Below are 20,438 nucleotides of genomic sequence, written 5' to 3'. Positions count from 1 at the left end.
CTATATTTTGATCCAAAAGGCATATTTACACAGGTACATATTTGTTTAAAATTGCATGCACCCTTCACATATCACAGGAGGTATACCCTTGTCCAAATCTGCTCTTCCTGGGAGCTTGCATTCAGAAATGGCAATATTTGCACTTTTTAACTGATTTTGCAATGTCGGACATTAACCCAAATTTACACACATGTGCGCAAGGAGTATGGACATTAGTTGATGAAGTGTTAGATTTTTCACATGCACACATTTTGAGTAATATCCTCTTTTCCGCTAAAACCCCCCTGAACATACCACCGGGTCCTAACACGTCTTAAAATGTGGGCAGAAAAATCACAAGAATTATGGTATCATTTATAAAATTTTCACAAGTCCGCACTATGAGTTATTCATCTTTTTAGAGTTATGTTCTGGCCCCAAAGGGGTGTGGTTTCTCCCCAGCACAAGGTTGAATTTCTGGTTTTTCCAGTTCTGCCAAGCCAGCTTGCTCTCACAGGCAGTGCTCCTCCCCTGTCCTTCCAGGAGGAAGCTCCATTTACGACTCCCGCCAATAAAACATTTGCCTGAGTCAGGACAGGGCTTTGTTCAGAGCTCGTGTATTCTGTGGGGGCTCCCCTTAATTCAATTATCAGAGAGATGGCATATCCTTAGTGTGGCCAGCAAAAGGCAGATAGGCCTGGGAACACAGCTGTGACTCAAGTCTCATCTCCTGTCGGGGATAGCTGGTGGGCAGAATTCAGTTCCTTAAGCCAGGTTTCAGATAAAATGTCACTTTTTGTTACCCAGTTTAAGTCAAGACAATGTTTACATATGCAGCTAGAATGCTGATTCTAAGTTTAAAACTATGACATTTAAACAATTGCAACCTATGTGACACTCAAAGTAGGTCACTCAGTCAATTTAAACATTTTGATTTTTAGTGTCTTTCAGTCCAAATTTACTTAAACTGCTGAACTCCACAGCTCAGCCAGTCTTGTTATAAACCTTCAAGTCACTTCAGAATATAACTTTACATTGGACCCACCTCTCAGTAAGTCTTTCTTTGGCTTGCCTTGGGTTCATTTATTCAGTTTTACACAAAATCTGGTGGTTTTAAAACGCCGGCTTTCTGATAGTGGTGAGTACTGGTACTGCACCCCTTTTTGGGATTTAAAAAAATGAATTCCCAACAGTTATGGGTTTGCTTTTGGCAATCAGCATTTCCATTCCCAATGGTTTCAGACTACTGTGTGGGTAGTCCAATGGTGGTTTTAGGCAGTGTCCTTCTGTGCCCATAACATCGGCAAAAATGGGTGGCAGCCTATTCTTCATGCACTTCCCTGGGCATTTTCTGGGAAGCTCTGGCCATCATGATGTTTTCCATGTCAGTACTGCACAGTTTTGAGGTAGGGCTTGGATGCGTGGATAAAAACATCCCACAGTAGTGGACTGCAAAGTAACAAAATACTTGCTATAACATGTTATGTACTCTTTTCCCACAGATAATGAAGCAACCAGTACTACAACATTTCACATTCAATTCACAAAACACAGTACAGGCCCTCCTCAATCCAAACAGTACGTATGCAACTATTGGTATTATACTTGTCTACAATGTCCACAGTGCAATGTGTGCACTTATTTCTGCAATACAAATTGCAGTACCACTATTTGCAATACACACATTTATTACACTACTCAGCTTGTACCTACGCCCTACATGCTTCACTAAACCCAGTACAGTGTAGGGGCCCCAGCCATGCACTCAATATTGAACACCCTGCCCACAATTGCTGCTGCACTGTAGAACTATGCATACAAACAACTATCCACGTACCACTAACCCACACATAACACCGACACCTACCCCTTAGCCACTGCAGTTGACATTAGCTGCCATTTCTTCTACACAATAGATAACCTGTTTCCTACGTGCACTGTTCACCTAAGCCTATAATAAGTGGACACACTGAATACACTACACTACAGTAACCTACCTGATAATCAAAACAATGCCAATTGATGAATGCATCCAAACATCTTACGTAACTGTCCTAACTGCTGCAACATTTGGCTCCTTGCTTTCCACTGGCACCGTGTAGGCCATTAGGTCATTTTCATTGTTATGTATACCATTTCAAACAAAGGTATCCAAATCATATTGCACTGCAGCACATGGTTCATAGCTCGGCAGCCATATTGCAAACACTGAGTTACTGATTAAATGTTTCCCTTGCTTATTGTATAAAGGAAACACCATATGAACACCATAACCCTGTTACAATGTTTGAAGAACGTGGCAGTAATTCCTTTTCTTTGCTGAATGGCAGCCCCAAATCATGGTCATGCTGCACGACACCAAACTGCGTACGATGGGCCAACCACCCACGTATGCTGAGGCAGCGAACACACAGTCTGCCATCGTCCACCACACTGCACTGCACATATAAATGTTCCTTAGTCACTGCATACGCACATTTTATGTATGTTGCCATCTGTGCATTCAGGGCAGCATGTGTACGGCAACATCATCTCTACTTATAGGTTGTACTACCTTCCCTGTAATGACACTACCCACATTCGGAAATGAATGCTACAATCGAAACACGTTACCGGCTGATTCCTGGACAAACACTCATTGTAAAACAGCCTTGAGGGAGAACAATGTTTAGCTCCAAGGCAAGACATTGTATGGGCGTGTAGCAAAAAAGGATGAATATCTTACACTGTAGTTGCTCTGCCCATGTGCCCCAAAGGTAGTCTGCAACAATTCCATATGCTGTACACTGCAATTTCTCGGCCACCCAATTCAAGCATGGAATTTTCTGAAGTTATGTAAGTACAACTTTATATCACATATGTATTACGAATAAAATGTATTAAGCTGCAGTTCTGTATGCATATTTATAAAATTACTTTACCACACACTTTCTCTCTGTACATTGTACCAAGCTTTGTGACGGCAGTAAGGACGTGCCGTTACAGTGCCATGTCTCCACCATCCCCCATACATTGCAACTGTGATTGTACTTTCTTTTGTTGGCATTCTTCTCCATTCCCTGCAAATGCAGACATAAACGACATGACGAAAAGCAAATGCAATTTGTGCACTAAAACAGCACACCTTCTGCTCACTCATGCAGTGCTACATTCCCTGTTTTGCCCTTACTATGCCCTTTCACACAATTAGCAGTTCTACGCACCCTTAGTGTATTTAAAATAATAACGACCACAGGTGCATGCAGCAGTCAAACAGCACACAAACATCGGCAGCTCAAATTTCATTCATGCATTTTTTAGCAAACCAGCTCCTGTGTGCTCCAGCAATCTGAGGTGACCCCCATGAGGGTTCTTGTTTTATTAATTTCTTTGCACACACAAAGACACATTGTGCTGTGGGTCGAACAACACTCGCTACCACTGTCATGTTTTGTAAAAAGGAAACACATGAAAACAGCGTCTGGTGGCAACGTTTCAAAGACATTTTGCTTGTATGAAGCCGTAAAATCACAGTATCACCTAAAAACACAGAGCAAGGCAGTGGGTTAACATATGATGCTACTCACTTACACACAGTACATGGTCCATGAGGCAGCCACCTATTATGACATCCTTCCCGCAAACTCTTGTCCTGTACGCTGCCACTAATACTGGCTACTTACACCTACTCTTATTCCTCTTTCTTCTCAGATATCTTGAACTTTACAGCGTGTCCCACACCGTCCACATTCCATTAGACGGGTAGTGGTCCAAGCATTGGAAGATTACCATAAGTGATTTCTTTTCCGTTGTTATTATCTGGGCAGACTGATATGGGCCTGTATGTCCATTTGCGGTTCCAGCAATACGAACCAACCTGCAAGCCTTTATGCTGTAAGGCATGCCAGAGGCAACAGCTGCTACCTTCTCTACCTTGCAAAGCAAATGTGTCGTTCCACACGGCCCACCAAGCACCACTAAGTACTCCTTTTCCCACTTTGCTAGATGAGAACAAAAATACAGAAGTGCACAGACGGCATTGCTCACTGGATTTTGTTTGCAAAATAAAAAAGCGGTGAATGCAGGCAACGTACATGTTCCCATTAACATTCTGTAGCAAAATAAAGCACTTGCAACAAATCACTGTGTTGTTAGTAAACTATAGGAATGTTCTGGAACCGTACGCTCTCTGTGCGCATGTCTGCGATTGCTTTTGTATATGTTGTTCCTTTCCGGAGCTAGGTGCTCACATGACAGAGAGAGCTATGCTTGGCGCGCAAAAATAGAAAATACCGAGACTGCACGCCATGAGGAACGACTCTCCACAAGTAAAGTCAGTGATGCCAGTGACTGCTGCAATGGTGTATGCCACACACACGTACAGGCAATGGAAGCGATGCACACATTACAATTGCACACAATAGAAACAACAACCTTGATTGTTGCCCATCTCAACAAGTACACAAAACAAAGCTAACAGTCAGATGGCCTGCCGTCCTGTATATGGCTGAACTGAACGGCATTGATGATGTTGCCGGCTGCAAATGTATGTGGGTTGGTCTGTACATTACCCATACTTTACATGTGTAATTCTTAGTAACTCGTGTCATGTCACAATATCTTCCTTCACTCTCAAAGCACAGGGTATCATGAGGGGCACACCATACCAAACACATATGGTGGCATGTCAGTCCATGAACGGCAACAAGGCCAATGACGTACACCATATGCAATTGCAGCTACTTCACGCCACCTCTAGTGGTGTACCAACTGCAAAGTGCCCTCCACAACCATTCTGTAATGGTGAGAACCCACAGGAGACATGCATATTTCCAAGAGTGTACGCTGGAGTTACTTATCAGTATAGGATCGGACCCAAAGAAGGCAACATTCTGAAACCTACTTCCAACCAGTGTCCAGACTGTTAGGTCAAAGGGCCCTAGCCATGCATACAAGGCAGTAGGGGCTTGCCACTCCCAACACAACATAGTACACCGATTACAAATATCCCGATATAATCTGCAATACACTCCCCATACCCAGCGACCCGACAATTAATTAAATGTCAGTATCTGCATACATGGGCCATGTCGCAAAAGTTACACGGTAAAAAAATGTCATGTCCCAATGTCTTAACACACTCCCTGAAGCAAGGCTCTGATCACAGTCACACCATTCCAAACGCAAATGGTGTCTCATCTCACCAATGCTGCTGTAGGAACTATAACATGTCCTCCAGGCTGATTCTACAAAGGCGTGTACCTTAGGACATTTACATATTTAAACGTATTTGCGATGCAACAAGGTATGGTTATATGGGGTTATAAAAACGTACCAATTTATCGAAGGCAAATAAAATGCACTCAGTATACATATGTGTACCTACGGCCTCTACCCATGTACCCAAAAGCCTAGGCTTTGCCCACAACCACTACAAGGCAATGAAGGCATGCATGGGAGCATGGCATCACACACCATACTTGAGAAACGTACCACAGCCACCGACACCCCTACCCACCGCCACAACACAATAGTAACCCACAACGGCAACATAACCACTGGCACCCCTAGCCAACGGCGGGAGGTCACAAGGTATGGTTATAACTTATGCAAATTAGCAAAGGCAAAGGGAATGCACTCTTTATACATATGTGTGCAATCCACACAGCATTATCACAGTGGTCCCATACATGCCTGCATTGCGTTGCAGGTGTTGTGCCAAACCCTACGCTCTGGTGTACATGCAGAGGCCTGTGGCCTCTGCCGATGCCTCCAAGAGCCTAGTCCTTGTACACACCCACTGCAAGGCAATAGAGGCATGCATGGGAACATGTGGCCACAGAGCTTTCCTGACTACAGGTACGTATGGGCACACTAACAGACCCAAACAAAGCAACATTCTCACACCTACTTCCAAGGGCACTTGCCATGCACACAAGGCAGTAGGGGCTTTGCAGGCACAACACAACATAGTACACCGACTGCAAATACCCTCATATTGTCTCCAATGCACTCCCCTTCCCCAATGCAGTCTGCCAGCACTGACCAAAATATGATAGTCACCTGTGCACCTAACCACCAATGAAATATATGCCAGTAGCTGCGTGAATGGTCTATATCGCAAAGGTGTGCTGGTAAAACATCCTTCCATGTTGCATGGCCTTCCTTGAAGCATGGTTGTGACCAATCCCTAGCCTCTTGGGTAGAAGCAGGGGCCTATGGCTCGGCCCATTCACCCAAAAGCCTAGTCCTTGCACACCCATTAGAAGGCAATAGAGGCATGCATGGGAACATGTGGGCACATAGCTTTCCTGACTACAGGTACGTATGAGTACACTAACGGACCCACACATGACAACTTTCTCACACCTACTTCCAACCAGTGGCCACACTGTTAGGTCCAAGGACCCTATCCATGCACACAATGCAGTAGGGGCCTTGCAGGCACAATACAATATAGTACACTGACTGCAAATATCCACATATTATCTCCAATATACTCCTCATCCCCAATGGTGTCTGCCGGCACTGTCTAAAATATGATAGTCGCCTGTGCAGCTACCCGCCAATGAAGTGTATGTGAGTAGCTGTGTGCATGGTCCATAGAGGAAAACTGTGATGGCAAACAATCCTTACATGTAGCAATGTCACCCATTCTCAATTTCTTTCCATCACATGCAATCCAGTTCCCATTCCCAAGGCGGCATCCACCCCATCACCACAGAAGGTACTCGCCTGATGACCTACCCGCAAATTGCCTCACTGCTCTCCCATGCATGGAGGCATTGCATTACGGGGGTGGTGCCCAAGCCCTAGTTTCTTGGGTACAAGGGGAGGCCTACGGCCTATGCCCATGCACTCAAAAACCTACGCCTTACCCACAACCACTACAAGGCAAGGCAGGCAAGCATGGGAACATTTCACCACGAACCCACCGCCATAAAACAATGGAAACGCACAAAGTCAACATAACCACCGGCAGCCCTAGGCTACAGCACAACACATTGTCAATGTCTTCACATCCGCCTCTTTCACCCACCCGATCCTGCAAACCATGTTCTGCAACCCCTTCTGGCATGACACTATCCTCCGATACACCATGGCGGCGTTTCCCAAAAACTACGATGCACAGCATGCCTCCCTTCAGCCAACCACCGTTCAGGTCCAATGTTTGCCGACATCACGGCCTACTGCAAACCAATGACAATTTTTTAGACCTACATTTCAGTTCTTTGCAACAAAAGTACTGGTCGGATTTCCACCAAACACAGAAAAGCATGCTTTCTGACCCAAGCCCCCAATTTGGTGAAAATCGTCCAGCTGTTCGGCCTGTAGCCGTACGCAAAGTTTTTCCCGATTCAGGCTACGGAACAAAAAAACAAATATGCGTGCCCCCTACAACTTTGCCCCCCTTGCACGAAACCACACCCAACTTGGCAAAACATTCTGAGCCGGCCATATACTATTTTTGCAAAGTTTGGTGACGATTCCTTCAGGGGGAGCGAAGTTATAAGCTGCCGAAAAAATGGTCTTCCTATGGGTTTACCAACTTAACCATAACTACACGGCCGCTACCACAGACAGTGTAATAAAGTCTGCTAGCTTTAAATGCAAAACAGGGTTTGCTTTTACAAGTATAGTGAGGTGTTCTTATCTCATTACTATAAGCAATCTCAATAATGATTTGTCCATACTACACAACTTCTTTTAGTGTATCTCTTAAAATGCTAAAGGTACATGTGTGAAAATCATGACCTTTTTACACCTGCTTTATTTTGCATTCTGCGGGTTGTAGTTTTCTATTTCGATGTGGACTTATATCCAAATGTTTTGTTTTTTTGTTCAAATGTTCCTATTAGGATTCATGTTTACTATGTCATTTGAGTATTTTGCAAGTAATAACTATATCACAGTATTATTTTTGTCTTTGAAAGACAAATCTCAAACATGTTAACCAATCCGGAAAGTATGTGGTAAAGTGTCTAAATTGCAGATTGGGGTAAATCCCTGGCTTCGTTGCTTAACTAAAGCATGTGATCCTCAGAAAATAATGTATTCTCACTGTCAGCTGCAAAAATGCGGGTTATTAGATGTGATTCAGTTCACAATCTTAAAAAAACTCCTTTACAATGGAGCAGATTCAATGATTTTAAGGACAAAATGGTATCCCTTTGTGCGCCTTTGTTAGAGGACCCTGTGACGATCACCTAGAATTGGGTTACTGTTGCAATGACTCTCTCTCTCTCCCATAAAACCTGAATTCACAGGCATATATATAGTGTAACTAGCAAGTAGGTACACAAGAAATTCTAGTATAGCGGATTGATTGTGGAAGAAGCAACATTAATTTCCTCTCCTCTTACTACAAATCACTGAAATTGTTTGAAGCATCCAGACTATAGCCACGCAGGTAACAGAATGATTTTGGGGTAGATATTGTCACCCAAAAAATCACACAGTAAAAGGGGACAACACTTTTCACTTAGGAAACATCCCAGTTGGTCACATGTATTAGTTTGTACCTATGCAAAATCTAATTTCTCCAGCTGTTGTTCCTTAATAACACCCAGGGCTGGAGACCAGCCAATCAGGTTGCTCGGATCACGGGTTGAATTCCACAATCTCAGCACGGGTTCCGAGCAGCCTAATGGCTGTTCCTGCCACCTCGCCATCTTCCTCCACCCTTCCCTCCTTTCCTTTTGGGGGTCAGGTCCCTTTCCACCCCACATCCCCACTTACCCGATTCATACCTCAACGACCCCGGGCGCCACCACTGCTGCTGCGGCCCCTCTGCGTCCAGGCCGCCATGAAAATGGAAAAGGTGCTCTGTATGGCACCCACCTTCCAGATCCATAGTGACCATCTTAGGTAAGTATTTTGTTTGAATGAACGGGGCACCTTGAGGAGTCCCGTTCATTCAAACAAAATACATTGTTATTAGCGCCCCGGGTTTACAGATTTCAAACCTGGGGTGCTAAAGGTAATAAGCATCTGTTTGGGGACTTTACCAGCAGGTAAGCGCATCAAGACCTCGCTCGGGACTATAACTTGGGCGCTAGGCTATTACCAGCCGGTGAACACAGGCGTTTCTATAGGAGGGCAAAATGGGGCACTTGCTCTGGACCACCACCTTGGAGGGGGGCCCCACAATGCTGCCTGATGTAAACAACTAAGATTCCATTGTTCACCAGATAGCACACAGCAGGATATTTTATGGGGTGCTTTTGAAGCTCTAAACCTATTGCCTGTCTGTTTTGACAAGTACATTCTGCCTTGATCAATTCATTGTGTAATGCTTTCTGTGTTCACTGTGGTATACATCGTTTGTGTTCTCCTTACAGCACAACTCCTGTCGCATTCTTTCCTTCCTGTGGGAATTATGTTGATCAAGTGCAATAGCCAATCTTGAAATGCATATTCATAAATTGAGTGCCACAATTGTTCAGAGGTTAGCTCAGTGTGTTAAGCACTCATTGCAGAAATGTGTGTTCATATGCAAGATTCGAATAGCACATTCCAGCAAGACTGGCTGAGCCTTTCTTATGTCTGAAGTTCATAAACCTATCTGCATATGTACTCGGTTTTGCAGCTCAACAGGTGCAATTATCAGCAATGTACCTGCACCGGATAGGGGTTGCTATAAAAACTAACATTTCATCCGTGTGGTGATGGTCTAGAAATTGGTTTGTACAGATGGGGTGTTGTAAAACCGAGCAATCACATCCAATGATGAGCATAAACTATAAGTCCAAGAGGTGAATAAGTATCCAAATTCAAGACTGTGGAACCAACGCGTTCATGCTTGTATCCTGACTTTACCAGCATACGATACAGTGATCATGGTCAAATCATCTAATATCTCGTAAGTTACTATGCTGTCTCCTGTGAGGTTTGCCTTTCAGCATGCTGGTGGCAACATTTAGTCCATTACTTGATTTTTCTTCTTATGTAGGCCATTTGAGTGGAAGGGGTGGTATACAGAAGAGAGCGGACCAAATGTTGCAGGTCTCAGGCAAGCATATTTTAAGGTCTGCTCGTTTGAAACAAATAACGGTTTGATTTTTTTTATAAAAGTCAAAGGTTTTTCTTTGTTGCTGTAGGAACTATAACATGTCCTCCATGCTGATTCTACAAAGGCGTGTACCTTAGGACATTTACATATTTAAACGTATTTGCGATGCAACAAGGTATGGTTATATGGGGTTATAAAAATGTACCAATTTATCGAAGGCAAATAAAATGCACTCAGTATACATATGTTTACAATCGACATACCATTATCACAGTGCTCCCATGCATGTTCTACTGTCGTAATGCACTCCCTTAAGCAAGGCTCTGTTCATGACCACACCATTCCAAAGGCAAATGGTGGCATGTGTCAGCAGCAGTGCTGCTGTAAGAAGTCTAACATGTCCTCCACAAGTCTTTGGGATGTCACAAGGTATGGTTATAATAACTTATACAAATGACCTAAGGCAAAGGGAATGCAATCTTTGTACATATGTGTGCTATCCACATACCAATATCACAGTACTCCCATACATGGCACCATTCCATTGCAGGGTTGTGCCCAACAGCCTAGTCCTTCGACACACCCACTACAAGGCAATAGAGCCATGCATGAGAACATGTGGGCACGTAGCTTTCCTGCCTGCAGATACGTATGGGCACAGTAAGAAACCCAACTAAGGCAACATTCTGAAACCTACTTCCAACCAGTGGCCAGACTGTTAGGTCCAAGAGCTGCAGCCATGCACACAGGCTACTAGGGGTTTTGCAGGCACAACACAACATAGCACACCAACTGAAAATATAGTCATATTGTCTCCAATGCACTATCCATCCCCAGTGGAGTCGGCCTGCACTCACCAAAAAATTATAGTCGCCTCTACAGCTGCCCGCCAATGAAGTATATGTGAGTAGCTGTGTAATAGGTCCATATCGCAAAATTGTGATGGTAAAAAATTCCTTCCATGTGCCAATGTCTTACTGCCCTCCCTGAAGCAAGGATGTGGCAAAGCCCTAGCCTCTTGGGTACATGCGGAGGCCTATGGCCTCCGTCCATGTACCTAGGTGCCTAGTCCTTCAACACACCCGCTAGAAAGCAATAGAGGCATGCATGGGAGCATGTGGCCACAGAGCTTTCCTGACAACAGGTATGCATGGGTACAGTAACAGACTCAAAGAAGGCTACATTCTCCAACCTACTTCCAACCAGTGGCCAGACTGTTAGGTCCAAGGGCCCTAGCCATACACACAAGCCAGTAGGGCTTTGCAGGCACAACACAACATAGTAAACCAACTGCAAATACCCTCATATTGCCTCCAATGCACTCCTCGTCCCCAATGGAGTCTGCCTGCACTTACCAAAAAATGATAGTCGCCTGTGCAGCTACCCCCCAATGAAGTATGAGTGAGTAGCTGTGTTGAAGGTCCTATCACAAAACTGTGATGGTAAAAAATCCTTCCATGTGCCAATGTCTTACTTCCCTCGCTGAAACAAGGCTGTGGCCAAGCCCTAGCCTCTTGGGTACATGCGGAGGCCTACGGCCTCTACCCATGCACCCAAAAGCCTAGGCCTTGCCCACAACCACTACAAGGCAATGAAGGCATGCATGGGAGCATGGCATCACACACCATACTTGAGAAACGTACCACAGCCACCGACACCCCTACCCACTGCCACAACACAATAGTAACCCACAGCGGCAACATAACCACTGGCACCCCTAGCCAACGGCGGGAGGTCACAAGGTATGGTTATAACTTATGCAAATGAGCAAAGGCAAAGGGAATGCACTCTTTATACATATGTGTGCAATCCACACAGCATTATCACAGTGGTCCCATACATGCCTGCATTGCGTTGCAGGTGTTGTGCCAAACCCTACGCTCTGGGGTACATGCGGAGGCCTGTGGCCTCTGCCGATGCCTCCAAGAGCCTAGTCCTTGTACACACCCACTGCAAGGAAATAGAGGCATGCATGGGAACATGTGGCCTCAGAGATTTCCTGACTACAGGTAGGTATGGGCACACTAACAGACCCAAACAAGGCAACATTCTCACACCTACTTCCAAGGGCACTTGCCATGCACATAAGGCAGTAGGGGCTTTGCAGGCACAACACAACATAATACACCGACTGCAAATACCGTCATATTGTCTCCAATGCACTCACCTTCCCCAATGCAGTCTGCCAGCACTGACCAAAATATGATAGTCACCTGTGCACCTAACCACCAATGAAATATATGCCAGTAGCTGCGTGAATGGTCTATATCGCAAAAGTGTGCTGGTAAAACATCCTTCCATGTTGCATGGCCTTCCTTGAAGCATGGTTGTGACCAATCCCTAGCCTCTTGGGTAGAAGCGGGGGCCTATGGCCTCGGCCCATTCACCCAAAAGCCTAGTCCTTGCACACCCATTAGAAGGCAATAGAGGCAATCATGGGAACATGTGGGCACATAGCTTTCCTGACTACAGGTAGGTATGAGTACGCTAACGGACCCACACATGACAACTTTCTCACACCTACTTCCAACCAGTGGCCACACTGTTAGGTCCAAGGGCCCTAGCCATGCACACAATGCAGTAGGGGCTTTGCAGGCACAACACAATATAGTACACTGACTGCAAATATCCACATATTATCTCAAATATACTCCTCATCCCCAATGGTGTCTGCCGACACTGACTAAAATATGATAGTCGCCTGTGCAGCTACCCGCCAATGAAGTGTATGTGAGTAGCTGTGTGCATGGTCCTTAGAGGAAAACTGTGATGGCAAACAATCCTTACATGTAGCAATGTCACCCATTCTCAATTTCTTTCCATCATCTGCAATCCAGTTCCCATTCCCAAGGCGGCATCCACCCCATCACCACAGAAGGTACTCGCCTGATGACCTACCCACAAATTGCCTCACTGCTCTCCAATGCATGGAGGCATTGCATTACGGGGGTGGTGCCCACGCCCTAGTTTCTTGGGTACAAGGGGAGGCCTACGGCCTATGCCCATGCACTCAAAAGCCTACACCTTACCCACAACCACTACAAGGCAAGGCAGGCAAGCATGGGAACATTTCACCACGAACCCACCGCCATAAAACAATGGAAACACACAAAGTCAACATAACCACCGGCAGGCCTAGGCTACAGCACAACACATTGTCAATGTCTTCACATCCGCCTCTTTCACCCACCCGATCCTGCAAACCATGTTCTGCAACCCCTTCCGGCATGGCACTATCCTCCGATACACCATGGCGGCGTTTCCCAAAAACTATGATGCACAGCACGCCTCCCTTCAGCCAACCACCGGCCGGGTCCAATGTTTGCCGACATCACGGCGTACTGCAAACCAATGAGATTTTTTTAGACCTACATTCAGTTCTTTGCAACAAAAGTACTGGTTGGATTTCCACCAAACACACAAAAGCATGCTTTCTGACCCAAGCCCCCAATTTGGTGAAAATCGTCCAGCTGTTCGGCCTGTAGCCGTACGCAAAGTTTTTCCCGATTCAGGCTATGGAACAAAAAAACAAATATGAGTGCCCCCTACAACTTTGCCCCCCTTGCACGAAACCACACCCAACTTGGCGAAAACATTCTGAGCCGGCCATATACTATTTTTGCAAAGTTTGGTGACAATTCCTTCAGGGGGAGCGAAGTTATAAGCTGCCGAAAAAGTGGTCATCCTATGAGTTTACCAACTTAACCATAACTACACGGCCGCTACCACAGACGGTGTAATAAAGTCTGCTAGCTTTAAATGCAAAACAGGGTTTGCTTTTACAAGTATAGTGAGGTGTTCTTATCTCATTACTGTAAGCAATCTCAATAATGATGTGTCCATACTACACAACTTCTTTTAGTGTATCTCTTAAAATGCTAAAGGTACATGTGTGAAAATCATGACCTTTTTACACCTGCTTTATTTTGCATTCTGCGGGTTGTAGTTTTCTATTTCGATGTGGACTTATATCCAAATGTTTTGTTCTTTTGTTCAAATGTTCCTATTAGGATTCATGTTTACTATGTCATTTGAGTATTTTGCAAGTAATAACTATATCACAGTATTATTGTTGTCTTTGAAAGACAAATCTCAAACACGTTAACCAATCCGGAAAGTATGTGGTAAAGTGTCTAAATTGCAGATTGGGGTAAATCCCTGGCTTTGTTGCTTAACTAAAGCATGTGATCCTCAGAAAATAATGTATTCTCACTGTCAGCTGCAAAAATGTGGGTTATTAGATGTGATTCAGTTCACAATCTTAAAAAAACTCCTTTACAATGGAGCAGATTCAATGATTTTAAGGACAAAATGGTATCCCTTTGTGTGCCTTTGTTAGAGGACCCTGTGACGATCACCTGGAATTGGGTTACTGTTGCAATGACTCTCTCTCTCTCCCATAAAACCTGAATTCACAGGCATATATATATAGTGTAACTAGCAAGTAGGTACACAAGAAATTCTAGTATAACGGATTGATTGTGGAAGAAGCAACATTAATTTCCTCTCCTCTTACTACAAATCACTGAAATTGTTTGAAGCATCCAGACTATAGCCACGCAGGTAACAGAATGATTTTGGGGTAGATATTGTCACCCAAAGAATCACACAGTAAAAGGGGACAACACTTTTCACTTAGGAAACATCCCAGTTGGTCACATGTATTAGTTTGTACCTATGCACAATCTAATTTCTCCAGCTGTTTTTCCTTAATAGCACCCAGGGCTGGAGACCAGCCAATCAGGTTGCTCAGATCACGGGTTGAATTCCACAATCTCAGAACGGGTTCCGAGCAGCCTAATGGCTGTTCCTGCCACCTCGCCATCTTCCTCCACCCTTCCCTCCTTTCCTTTTGGGGGTCAGGTCCCTTTCCACCCCACATCCCCACTTACCCGATTCATACCACAACGACCCCAGGCGCCACCACTGCTGCTGCGGCCCCTCTGCGTCCAGGCTGCCATGAAAATGGAAAAGGTGCTCTGTATGGCACCCACCTTCCAGATCCATAGTGACCATTTTAGGTAAGTATTTTGTTTGAATGAACGGGGCACCTTGAGGAGTCCCGTTCATTCAAACAAAATACATTGTTATTAGCGCCCCGGGTTTACAGATTTCAAACCTGGGGTGCTAAAGGTAATAAGCATCTGTTTGGGGACTTTACCAGCAGGTAAGGGCATCAAGACCTCGCTCGGGAATATAACTTGGGCGCTGGGCTATTACCAGCTAGTGAACACAGACGTTTCTATGGGAGGGCAAAATGGGGCACTTGCTCTGGGCCACCACCTTGGAGGGGGGCCCCACAATGCTGCCTGATCTAAACAACTAAGATTCCATTGTTCACCAGATAGCACACAGCAGGATATTTTATGGGGTGCTTTTGAAGCTCTAAATCTATTGCCTGTCTGTTTTGACAAGTACATTCTGCCTTGATCAATTCATTGTGTAATGCTTTCTGTGTTCACTGTGGTATACATCGTTTGTGTGCTCCTTACAGCACAACTCCTGTCGCATTCTTTCCTTCCTGTGGGAATTATGTTGATCATGTGCAATAGCCAAACTTGAAATGCATATTTATAAATTGAGTGCCACAATTGTTCAGAAGTTAGCTCAGTGTGTTAAGCACTCATTGCAGAAATGTGTGTTCATATGCAAGATTCGAATAGCACATTCCAGCAAGACTGGCTGAGCCTGTTTTATGTCTGAAGTTCATAAACCTGTCTGCATATGTACTCGGTTTTGCAGCTCAACGGGTGCAATTATCCGTGTGGTGAAGGTCTAGAAATTGGTTTGTACAGATGGGGTGTTGTAAAACCGAGCAATCACATCCAATGATGAGCATAAACTATAAGTCCAAGAGGTGAATAAGTATCCAAATTCAAGACTGTGGAACCAACGCGTTCATGCTTGTATCCTGACTTTACCAGCCTACGATACAGTGATCTTGGTCAAATCATCTAATATCTCTTACGTTACTATGCTGTCTCCTGTGAGGTTTGCCTTTCCGCATGCAGGTGGCAACATTTAGTCCATTACTTGATTTTTCTTCTTATGTAGGCCATTTGAGTGGAAGGGGTGGTATACAGAAGAGAGCGGACCAAATGTTGCAGGCCTCAGGCAAGCATATTTTAAGGTCTGCTTGTTTGAAACAAATAACGGTTGGATTTTTTTTATAAAAGTCAAAGGTTTTTCTGCACGTTTATAAATAACAATTTCACAAGCCAGAATTTTATAAGTATTTTAAGTTTTAAAATACAAAGACAAACCCAGATTAAGGGCCTCATTATGAGGTTGGTGGTAACCCTGTAACACCGTTTCCGCTGCCTGAGATCCCATTGCTACCGGATATTAGAAGTCCTGGCGGCCCAGGATCTCAGGCGGCGGAAAATGTTTTTCCCCATTCCCATAGAGTACAAAAGGACTCTATGGGAGTGGGGACAGTGAAGCACCAGCACTGTGGTGCTGGTGCTTCTGTGACAACTCTGCTTTCCGGGGTCAGACCCTGCTGGGCAGAGGGGCCCCAGAAAGAAGAGTTGTAGTCTGCCGGTTTGAAATGGGTGCAGGTATGTTGCTACCGGCACCTTTAATTCCCAGAACGACAGACTTGTAATGAGGCCCTAAATCTGTTAAATCACATTGATTGGTATGCTGGTACTTCTATACTTCCCTTGATGATGGAGAGAATGAAGCTACAATAATTTCCAGTTTGTGTAACACCCTTCTATAATATTTTGTTTTTAAAAATTGTCATGGTTGGTAATGTGATTTTTGTGCGTTCCAAGTCAGTTTTATGAAATGAGATTATTTTAGTACATGGTAAGATCTGGAAAAGAAAGTGTTCAAATGCAGAAATTGCAGAGTTGGCACACATCTCAGCTTCACCCCTCAACCAATCGTGATCCTGGGCATCTCATGTATTCTTGTATTGCATAACCTCTCAAAATTGCCAGTCCCTAAACCTTTCAAAAGTGTCAGCCCTTCAGACCAATTTCCTTTTCAGTGTATGATCTTCAAAAAGCCCCACTCATGGTTTCACTGGCTATCGTATTGCTTCCACTATAACAGTGAGCATTGCTATTTTACACACCACAGGCACATGTTCTTTTCATCTCTAATAACAACACTACTTGAAAACCATGTCCCACTTCTAATCTCAGTCTGTCCGGAGACAGACACCTTCCTGGTAGCTTCTAATCTGCATCCACTATCCATGCTATGGTATGTGTAGCTTTCTCCTTCCTCCAATTGGTCTCCTGTATAAATGTTTTAGCACGTTTGCATTCTGTGAGACAGCTAATGTGAGCTGCCTGTCTATTCTAGTATTCTTGGTTACATGTGCCTTTTACATTCGGTCCTGCATTAATACTACAGGTTGCATGCCTTCCTGGGTGTTATTGATAAAATGTCTCCTGTATCTATACTAGAACAGATGTAGCCTCCTCGTAGACTGCTGGGGACAGTGAGAGCATATGTTTGGGCAGGCTGCATGATTTTATTTGGCCACTAATAGCCAGAAAGGTGGGTAGCCAATTATTGTTGAGAGCTCTAGCACCATGAAGACGTGTTTTATATGAGTAATGCTGGCATGCATTGTCGAGATCAGCCTTATTACTTTCTTTGGTCACAATAAATGAAAGGGGGGTAAACCTTATGATCTGGTTTGGGCAGAATCTGCTTGAAAGTAGAGCAATGCTAGCATATATGGTTCAGCGAGTTCCCCTGAGGGGAAGTCAGCATCAACCCCAGTCACACGATGCTCCTGTGCACTGTTAGTAACGTGCATCTATTGGAGTGTTTCTGTGTTGTTCTGCAGAATAGACTGTGCATTCCACGTTGTTACCCATGTTTCCTGAGACTTTGGCTGCAACATGCACATTTTTAACCCATTATTTTAAACCTTTTATAAGGAGACTTACAGGCCAAACCCTTATTGGAGTAGTTCAGGCGCGCTTGCTTGGTTCAAATCAGGCCAAACCTTTACACCCCTCCATTGTACAAATGCACCAGATGCAACCACTGTGGTGTGCAGTGGTGGAGCAGAGGTGACTAGTTAGTTCTGGCGATGCTGCCTTCTTTGAATACACATTGAAATCGTGTCACGCTGGATACTCTCCTGCCTGTCCTCTGTTTTGCCTGGGAGTGGCTGTGCCATTTACTGTGTCCTATGACGCTTCTACCTGAGAGTGGCTCTGTCACTTACCAGGGTTTCTCCAAGCTGAGAGTTGCTCGTCACTTGTCCGGGCTCCAGGCCACTCCCCAGGGTGAGGGCAGCTGTGTCCCTGGAGAAGCTGAGAGGCGCGGGGGCTCAAGGGATTGAACAGACTTGGAGCACCTGCACCACCGAGGATGAACCCCCCGCGATGAAGTGAAGGCGATTATTCTCACTCAGAGGCAACCCAGGCTCGGAGTCTACGTGAACGCTGTGTGCATAACAGCGCTGCAGACATTAGCAAATAAAACACTTCCTGCTACTCTGACCACAATCGAAGTACCCATCACGAGGGGGAAGTTACTGAGCAGAGATAGTCATGGCAAGCTGTCTGATAGAGGGCAGGGATGGGTCCTGCTTCGGGGACTGACTTTGTTTCCTATGTTGAAATTGTCTGCTCAGCCCCGTCTCCTGCCGGTCTTCGCCTGCTTTCCTCTGAGTCTCCAGCTTCATCTTTGCGTGGCAGGAGGTGGCAGAGTGCCAGCATGGAGTGTGATGTGCACACGGTTGCTTTACTAAGATTTGTGTGAACTGTTAACGTATGCAGGGTTGGAAATGGAAATTATTAAACACTTGTGTACGAGCGCGATAGAAATAAAATCTCAATTCAATTCAGTATTAACTGGAGGATCCCACCAGCCACGAGGGAAGGAGGATGCGGCAAAGCAACAGCAGAATAATATTCTAAGCCCCCCTTACCCCATAAATAAACATTTCCATTTCAGGAGACCAGTCATTAACAGCTGGAAAATACCCCAGAAGAAGAATGTTGCCAATGACGCTGCAAGTAGTTATAATGTTTGCACCTTTTAAACGTGCTTAAATATTTTCTGCGGTGTGCCTTCTTAACAGAGTTATTCACACACCTCCTAACAAGAGGTGGAAGTGGTCTAGTGGGAAAGCCGCCTGACTTTTATGCTGAGGATCCGTGTTCGAGTCCCGGCTTTGGCAACTACAAAATGAAAGTAATATTCTTGAATGCCATACATGGATTTTCCGGATACAGGGAGAGGTATGGCTGAGGTTATCAGAATCATGTACCCCTGGCCCCACTAACATATTAAGATTCATGGAATATTGTGCATGGTGCAGTCACTTTGCACTGTTCCATGAAACAGGGTGTTTGTTGGCACTGCAAATTAATTGTAACATATTGTAAACTGCTCTTAGGGTGTTGGTGCGGAGGGAGGCCATGTAGAGCAGCGGCGGGAGTGGCATTAGATTGCTTCGGATGGGAAGCACAAGGTCTGTTCTAAACCTCACAAGGGACATGTGCATATTGGCGGGCAACTGAACAAGTCAGCGTGCGCAACGTCACTTTTGGGGGAGTTTGCCCAGCTTTATCTCTGAACAAAAGAGGTCAACCCTCAGGAGGCCTTGGTATACTGCCGTATGTATGTATCTGTTAGCCTCATTTGTAGGCCTCACGTCCCTATGCAACATGCATACACAAACACCAGGACACGTCTGTATCGTCAACCTTTCTTTGTATGCCTTAACAGTAACTGACTATTTCCCTTTCTGTCCCTCCCCTTCCGCCCTCCTCCCACTCCCTCCCGCCCTGGGGTGGTCTCCTTTCTTAAAGGGGCCGCTTTCCTTTATTGACCCACAACAGTATCTTGCTGTAGCGTAGACTCAAATAGTTACTTCGGCCACAAATGCTCACTTATTGATTATCAATGTCAACTCTTATTTTTCTCCTCTGGATATGAAAAATAAACCTTGTTTTCATTTCCAGAGCCAGGAGTATTTGAAGGACACTCATCTATGTTTGAGCAGCTCATGTTAATTCTATAATAGACTCTTTACTGGATGCTGGTTAATATGAGTCCGATGGCATACCCATTCTAGAGCGCAGGGGAATTCCATGCAGGAGTGGGGGCTATGTTCAATCAGTGGTTGTGCACTATCTGCCACCCCAGCTGATAATACATTAGGGATATCTGTCCGCAACCTTAACAACAATCGGAGTCCAGCCAGGCACCATGCTGCACTGTCTCTCCAACTTGACCTAAGCCTAATACAAATCAAATCGTGCCGCCATCACAATGCAGATGGCTGACATTGAAGTGCCTAATGCCCGGTGTAGGCTATGATGGTATTCTACTGTGTCTAGATTCCATGTAGCTGACCTTCTTGGCGCTACAGACAGCTCACTGGAAGTGCGTCTATCAATCATCGCAGTGCCTTTGGCCCAGATGTCCTGTTGTGATGCAATCATTACTAGCCTAGGACTCCCCTCACCTAGAACCCAGAGTTCTA

General features: G+C 45.0%; 1 protein-coding gene across 2 annotated transcripts in view; it reads right to left on the bottom strand.

The window, feature by feature from the left end:
- LOC138531317 (carcinoembryonic antigen-related cell adhesion molecule 4-like) overlaps positions 1-18,491 on the bottom strand; it is a 388,448-nt gene extending 369,957 nt beyond the window's left edge. The window contains exon 1 of one of the 2 annotated variants that reach the window (XM_069640982.1): positions 18,168-18,491. The gene's annotated coding sequence lies outside the window, so the exon portion shown is untranslated. The remainder of the gene's footprint in view (positions 1-18,167) is intronic. The other variant, XM_069640983.1, reaches the window with a different exon arrangement.
- Between the last annotated feature and the right edge of the window lie 1,947 nt (positions 18,492-20,438).

The sequence above is a fragment of the Ambystoma mexicanum genome, chromosome 1q (genome assembly GCF_040938575.1).
Source record: "Ambystoma mexicanum isolate Mex_15411 chromosome 1q, UKY_AmexF1_1, whole genome shotgun sequence".
NCBI classification, from domain to species: Eukaryota; Metazoa; Chordata; class Amphibia; order Caudata; family Ambystomatidae; genus Ambystoma; species Ambystoma mexicanum.
This window is presented reverse-complemented; position numbering and strand designations above follow the sequence as displayed.